Below are 8,368 nucleotides of genomic sequence, written 5' to 3' on the forward strand. Positions count from 1 at the left end.
ATAGATAAAGAGAGAGTGGGAAAGAGAGTAAGAGAGATAGAGAGAGAGGCAATATATATATACATAGATAGAGAGATAGAGAGAGGCAATGAGAGGCAATATATAGAGAGAGAGTGACAATAAAGAGAGAGAGGGAGAGAGAGAGAGCAAGAGAAAGCAAAAGAGAGGCAATAGAGAGAGAGCGGGGGGCATTTGAGAGAGAGAGAGATAGAGAGAGTTAGATAGAGATAGGATTAATGGAGAGAGAGAGAGAGAGAAAGAAAGAGAGAGAGTGCAAGAGAGAGGCAATAGAGTGAGAGAGAGAGAGAAAGAGAGTGAGAGAGAAAACAAGAGAAAGGAAATAGAGAGAGAGAGAGGTAGAGAGAGAAAGGCAATATAGAGAGAGTGGAAATAGAGAGAGAGATGAGAGGGAGAGTGAGAGAAATAGAGGGAAGGGTAATGGGGAGAGAGAGAGAGATAGAGAGAGAAAGAGAGGAGAGGGAGAGAGTGACAGAAAGATAGAGAGGGAGAGAGAGAGAGGTAACGGGAGAGAGAGAGAGAGAGGTAGAGAGAGAGATAAAGAGATAGATATAAAGAGAGGAGAGCGTGGGGGAGAGAGAGAGAGATTTAGAGAGAGAGAGAGAAAGAGAGAGGGCAATAGAGCAAGAGAGAGATAAAGGGAGAGAGAGGAGAGAGAGATTTAGAGAGAGAGATAGAGAGAGAGAGAGAGAGGAGAGGGAGAGAGTGAGAGAAAGAGAGAGAGAGGGAGAGAGGGGTAACGGGAGAGATAGAGATAAAGAGATAGATATAAAGATAGGAGAGGGAGAGAGAGAGAGAGAGGGCAATAGACCAAGAGAGAGAGAGTGGGAGAGAGAGAGGAATTAGGGAGATAGAGAGAGAGAGAGAAAGAGATAGAGAAACAGAGAGGCAACAGAGAGAGATAGAGAGAGAGAAAGATAGATAGAGATAGAGAGACAATAGAGAGAGAGAGTGTGTGTGAGAGAGAGAGAGGGAGAGAGAGAGAGCGAGAGAGATGATATAGAGAGCGAGAGAGAGCAAGATAGTGCAATAGAGAGAGAGATCAAGAGGGAGGAAATAGAGAGAGAGAGAGACAAATAGAGTAAGAGAGAGGTAATTGAGAAAGAGAGAGAGAGAGAGAGAGAAAGAGAGGGCCATAGAGAGAGGGAGAGAGAGAGATGCATAGAGAGAGATGGAGAGATAGAGAGATCAAGAGGGATGCAATAGATAGATAGATAGATAGATAAATAGATAGATAGAGAGAGAGAGAGAGAGGAGATGGAGAGAGGGAGAGAGGGAGAGGCAATAGAGAGAGAGAGAGGTAATAGAGAGAGAGAGGGAGAGAGTGAGAGAAAGAGAGAGAGGGAGAGAGATAGAGAGAGAGGGGTAATGGGGGGAGGGAGAGAGAGAGATAGAGGGAGTGAAAGAGAGAGAGAAAGAGAGAGATAGAGAGAGAAAGAGAAGAGAGAGAGAGAAAGAGAGAGAAGGACAGATATATATATATATATATATATATATATATATATATATATATAGAGGGAGGGGGAGAGAGAGACGTAATGGAGAGAGAGAGAGAGAGGAATTAGAGGGAGAGAGAAAGAGAGAAAGAGAAAGAGAAAGAGAGGCAATAGAGAGAGATAGATAGAGAGAGAGAGAAATAGAGAGGGAGACAAAGAGACAGAGAGAGGCAATAAAGAAAGAGCAAGATAGGGATAGAGAGAGAGAGAGGGGAATTAGAGAAAGAGAGAGAGAAAGAGAGAAAGAGAGAGAGAAAGAGAGAGAGATAGAAAGAGAGATATAGAGATAGATAGATAGAGAGAGAGAGAGAGAGGGAGATAGAGAGAGAGGGGCAATAGGGCTGAATATTTGTTTTTGCATTAATGAAGTGAAAAGAACTAGTTACAAGTAAGCACTCAAAGTAACTATATCTTATCACTTTCCTCCCTCAACAACCTCAAGAGAGTTGAGGGGAACTCCTCATTATATACATCCAGAAAAGTAAAACTACCCTATATAGCTATATTGGCACAAAAATCTGCTGGCCGATTACTTTCTCTGTTTATGTACTGAAACAGAACCTTCTTAAACCCCATCAAAAAAGAGAGATCTGGTCCCTCATAACTGAAATGAACTTTGTTCTTGTGATCATAAATGTGCTGCAACCACTTGATAGCACTGATACTATTACCTTCTATAATGAGCCCTTCTAAATCAATCATCAAATCCATAATAACCTCACGGATAGCAGCAGCAGCACTCACCTCAGCTTGGAGTACATCCTAGTGTTCACAATCTTTACCAGCAGCAATTACAAGCGCCCCCCTCAAAGTTCCGCACCATAATTCCAATCCCTGCCTTATTAGACGATTTCACTGCTGCATCAACATTAAATTTCAGCCATCTAGGAGGGGGGGGGGCACCATTGTTTGTGAGACGGAAGCCTAGCGGGCTGGATAGTACTCCATTGCTCCTAGATAGGTGAACATTAAGTTTTTGGCAGCAGGGAAAGAACGGTAGCAGCAACGATAGAAGGGGGCCTGCACTTCCCTGTGTGTTTCAGCTCATTCCTAGCATGCCAAACCTGATAAATAGTGTAGCAACATATTCGTCCTAGGATTTGCTTATTATCCACATTAGCATATTTCTCCTGCATCAATTCTGCCATTGAATGGACCATCGGCATTATAAACCCCCACTTCCTCAGAATACCAAACACGTCTTTTTGCTTAGCACACTGAGTTGTACAATGGTCAAGGTTTTCCTCCACTTGACAGTCCCACGGGAAAAGACAAGTTGTCGATAAGCCCCTACATGATAACCAATGATTGGTAGGAATAACATTCTTTAGGAGATGCTACCAAAAAAAATCTTCCCGTGGGTTCAATTTCAATTTCCTCATCCAACCGTATAGGTACTCAACCTCTCCCATCCTAGCCTTATAGGCCATTGCAGTCAGTGTCATACTCATTCGAGAATGAATGAGTTATGGAGCATCGATTCCATTGTTCCCATTAGTAGCAATGGCCATAATCCTTTCAGCCATTACTTTACCAAAGCAATGTTCCACCCGCTCCCCATTCCATCTGGCAGAGTCATCAAGCAGCATATTCACCCTTACATTCTCCACCTCATTTACATTAACAAAGGTAGGCCATGAGTCTATCCTCCGATTGAGGATCCAATAGTCCTACATCACATCTATGCTTTGGCCATTTCCAATGTTCCACCTGATGATGGCTTTAAGGGCCTTAGCACCATCATGAATCACCTTCCAAGTGATAGAAGCTCTATACACCTGCGTGTCATTCCATAGCTCCATTCCATACTTGGCTCTCACCACCTTATGCAGTAACAAATTCGGATTACTAAGCACTTGCCAAGCCACCCTAGCACACAAAGGTCACTGCCAATTGGTCAGTCCATGGAATCCCAGACCCCCATGGTCCCTAGGTTGACACATTTCCTTCCATCAAACATAATGCATCTCCTTGCTATTAGAGTCCTTCTTCCATAGAAATCTTATGCCCAGTTTCTCAATAGCATCAAGAACGCCCCTAGAAACTTTAGTATGAGACATCAAATACATAGGAATACTAAGAAGCAAAGTACGAATCAATACTGCTCTGCTAGCAAGTGACAAATGCTTCTTCCCCCAAATGTTCATCTTCTAGTGGGCATTTCTAATGATTTTATCAAAATCAGTCGCTTTTAACCTCCACATTACCAAAGGTAATACCAGGTAATCCAGAGAATTCACCTTTCTATACCCCATCAGTTTAGAAATTGTTCGCTTCTTCCAATTGGGGCATCTTCTGCTGAACAGAACAGCTGATTTCCCGCAATTAATCCTCTGTCCAGTCCAGTCACAGTAATCATCTAACAGCTTCATGATACGAAGGGCATTACTCTTACTGGCTTCAGCAAAAACAAGGATATCATTTGCATACTGCAGATGAGATATCCTTTCCATATTTTTAACAACCTGAACTCCAAGCTCCCCCCTATGTCTAAAAGCTTTAGTAAGAAGCTCAAAACAGAGAATAAATAGATACGACGACAATGGACAGCCTTGCCGAAGGCCGCTCTCAGCATAAATCCAGGGCATTCTGTTACCGTTAAGCAATAAGGAAAATCTCGGCTTGGCAATGCATTGAATGATCCATTCAATGAATCGACCAGAGAATCCCATCAGCGTCATCACCCTATGCAAAGTGTCCCAAGACATACAGTCATATGCCTGCTCCATGTCAATCTTCAAAGCCATCATCCCTGACTTCTGGGCAGAGAACTAGAACTTGTTCATCATCTCCTGAGCTAAAAGGCCATGGCTGGAAATGGACCTCCTCGGAACAAAGGCCTTTTGCTTCTTGCTGATGATATTGCCCAACATCGGCTTTAGTCTGTTAATCAAGATCTTAGCCACAACCTTGTAGAATGATTGACAAAGGCTAATCGGCCTGAATTTTGCTGGCAAAATTGCATTCCCCGTCTTAGGAATGAGTACAACTAATGTATCTTTCCAGCTTTCACACATAGTATTAGTGCAAAAGAAATGAACAATAGCACGAGTAACCTCGCATTTAATAATCTCCCAATAAAATTTCAGGAAAGAAGATGTTATACCATCCATACCCTGAGCACGATTGTTCCCCATGTTGAAAACCGCTTGTCGAACCTCCAGCTCCATGATCTCTGCCTCCAGAGTCATATTCACCTGATCAGGAATCATATCTTCCCTGTGAAAGTGAGGCCAATTATCAGTGACAATCTGTCTCTCCAGCCATTTGAGCATAAAGAACCTCAAGAACTCCTCCAGTATAATAGCTGGATCTTCAATCCTATCTCCATTTGGATTATGGACCTCTAGGATTCTGTTCCCCCTTCTACGAGCCGAAGCAAAAGAATGAAAGAAATGCGAGTTAGCATCCCCATCCTCGATCCACCTAGCCCTCGCTCTCTGTCTCCACTATGCTGCAATACGTGCCAAGGTGGTATTTAACTCAACCGCATTTCTCTACATCTCATAATCTTGCTCATCATTCAATCCATTATTTGAAGATTCAAGCTCTTGGAGTTCCTCCAATCTTGCTGCAAGAGAACTTTTCAAATCTCCCAACTCCTTCAAACGATTCCGGCTCCAGTAGAACAAAGCTCTGAGTGTTCTAGAACACTTGCGGTTTAGAACTTCAGCCTGCTGCCCATAGTCACTCTTGTTCCATTCCTTCCACACCAGTTTCCAAGTAGTTGGATAAGACATCCAAATATCCTCAAATCTATACCATCTATTCCAAGCTCTAAAGGAAGAAGATGTATGGTTCAATAACAGAGGGCAATGGTCCGAAGCAAGCCTCACCTTGTGTTTAACAGTGGCCAAGGGGGCAATTCTAATCCCCTCAGAGTTCATAAGAATGCTGTCCAATTTAACCCATATCTTGATGTTTCCAACTTTATTATTCGTCCAGGTAAACCACAGTCCAACAAAACCCAGATCATGTAAGTCATTGTCAACTAAGAAAACCACCATCTCCTGAGCACCCAAAGAATAACTATATCTACTGCCTCCCTTCTTCTCACTTTGGTCAAGATAGCAATTAAAATCTCCACCCACAATCATAGGCAGATCAGCATCAAGATTAGAGCTAATAGTATCCCATAGCAATCTACGACTATGATAATACTTACTAGCATAAACCAATGCAATCCCCCACTTCTGAAGATTGGGCATCACCAAATAGCAAATAATAGCTTGATTCATCATCGAAACCACAACAAACTGGGTTGTATCCCGTCTCCAAAGAGCCAGCAATCCACCCGATCTTCCAGCAGCTGGGAAGTGAGTAAAATCCCAGTTACTACCAATAAGTCTGTCAACTTCAGTACTAGTGATGTCTTCAATCATCGTCTCAACTAAACCAACAAATATCACCACATTTCTACCCATAAGGCTACGTAAGTAATGCCTAATTTGCTTCTTACGGGCACCCCTGCAGTTCCAAAATAGAATAGACGACATTAAAGAACAAATGGGGAAGCGTCCCCGCCGCCAGAACCAAGAGGGGGATCATCCCCACCATTATGGACATCAGACATCTCCTTCTTCCTTTTCCTTGGGAAATCCGTAATAGGTCCAAATTGACTAAGTTCCTTCATGAACTTAAACCTGTTAGCATTAGGCAAGACAAGTTGCACACCCGCCGTAAAGAGAAGAGGTTTTTTAATCCCCATTTTTTTTTGCTTATGTGTCAGCTTCAATGTACTCAAGGGAGCTGCAACCTTGTCCAAATCAACCTGCTTGGGAGTAATCTGTAATTGTATGTTACCATATACACAAAATTTTTCCCAGGAAGGTGGTACAATCCTCTTCGGTTGGGGGGGGGGGGGGGGGGGGGGGAACCTGGATCCACTGTCCCAGCTCATCTCCATTTTCCATATCACATTCCTTCCCAGCAGAAGTTCCAGGACAGCCCCCTGCTTAGCTTCCTTTCCTCCTTCCTCATATCGGTTATCTCCCCCCTTATTTTGACTACCGCCTTCAGTTTTGATCACAAGATGATTAACCGTCCTGGTTTTCACCTTCTCAAGTCGCTCTGTCCTTCCAGAGGACTGATCTGAGCTTTTCACCATAGATTCACTCTGTTTTGATTGCTCCCCTATTCATCTTATCCCAACGTCCTCTTGACCACTACCCTTCAATGGACAGTGTTCTCTCCAATGACCAATCTTACCACAAGCAAAGCACATCATGCCAATGCCCTCATATTCCACCTTCTGATAGAATCTCCCATTCCATCCATTGACCCACACTCCCGCCTGAAGTTTATTTGCCAAATTCATCCGCACACAGACACGAGCATACTCTCTTCTTCCCCAGTTTTCTGTCAACGCATCAATCCATAAAGGAGTACCAATCTTCATAGCGATCCGAGCAATATTGCATTCATCCTAATATTGCAACGGGAGGTTGGGCAATTGTATCCATACCGGAGACGACAACCTTCCAAAGAAGTTGGGGAGAAATTAGGTGTCCACCTATCCAATCCAACCAGATTACCCCCTATGAACCGACCCACCTCTTAGAACCTCATTTCTAGCTTTAACCGAAGTAAAAATGCAAATAAAACAATCCGCACCCAATGAGGTGAGCTGAAATTCCCCAAACCTTCCCCATTGTCGTTGGATCTCCGATTTCAACAAGAAGAATGAAGCTCTTCTGCCTAGAATCTTCCCCACCTCTGCTTGATCAAGCATCTCCATATTAGCCTTAACACTTTCCAGATTAAGATCAATGGAAATCCTATCTCCTTGATCAAGCATCTCCACGGATTCCCCATACTAGCCTCAAATGAGACTCCCTGGGTCACCATCTTCCCCTTGTTCTCCCCAAGGTTCCCGCTAGATTGCCCTGCATCAACATTTCCACAACCATCTAGTGTGCATCCAGCCAATTTGCTCAAGCCAGAGGAGCTGCTCCCCGCGCCGTTCACACCTAAAACACCATTTATAGCACCCTCCATCTCTATTACCCCTTCCTCCATAGCTACATTGTTCAACTCATTATTATTCCAATCAGTTACATCCGCACTTACCTCCATCAGACGACTTCATCCCGACAATGCAGCATTCACATCAAACATTTCTCCGCCTCTTCCCCATAATCCTCAATTGGAGCGAAATCTTCAACCTCCATAGAAGAGGCCGTCGCAACGAATATCGGGTTGAGCTTCAAACTCATACTCGATTTTGTTTCCAGCTCCATCACCTCCCTCAGAGGAATAACCTCCTTCCTAGCTTCATCAGACTTGATCTGGCCAGATCCAACCTTCCCGATCTGCTGAGCCCCCTTAGGATCCAGACTCCTCGGCTTCACCTCCGATCAACCTTCTAGCGATCCTTCCAATCCTGATTTAGTTGCATCCTGAACTTTCCCTTTCATCTTGGTCGTCATGGGTTTACTGGGAGAACCAGTTCCCGATCGCTCGCCCTATTTCTTCGAACCACCAGATCCAACTCCCGATCGTCGTCACTCTTCGCCGCCATTCGTTCCGTCACCACCGCCCCCGCTTGAGCGGGGGGGGGACCTTCAGTCGCCCCCCGCCATACCCAGAGCTTCTCTCACTACAAATCGCCTAGAGAGAGAAAGAAACGGGCAGAAATGACGCTTCTAGAGAGAGGGAGAATACATTTATAAGAGAGAGAACCTCTCTTGACTTGGGTTCGGGTAAGGGCAGAGAGGAGCTCGGGTTGGGTATGCAGGTGGAAGGCGACAGGCACAGGGGAAGATGGAGTTCGGCCTGGAGATCGGGCGACTCCGATCGTGGAGGTCACAGCTAGGTAAGAGAGCTCCTCTCTCTCTCTCTCTCTCTCTCTCTCT

The sequence above is a fragment of the Dendrobium catenatum genome, unplaced genomic scaffold, assembly GCF_001605985.2.
Source record: "Dendrobium catenatum unplaced genomic scaffold, ASM160598v2 original_scaffold_171723, whole genome shotgun sequence".
Taxonomy (NCBI): Eukaryota; Viridiplantae; Streptophyta; class Magnoliopsida; order Asparagales; family Orchidaceae; genus Dendrobium; species Dendrobium catenatum.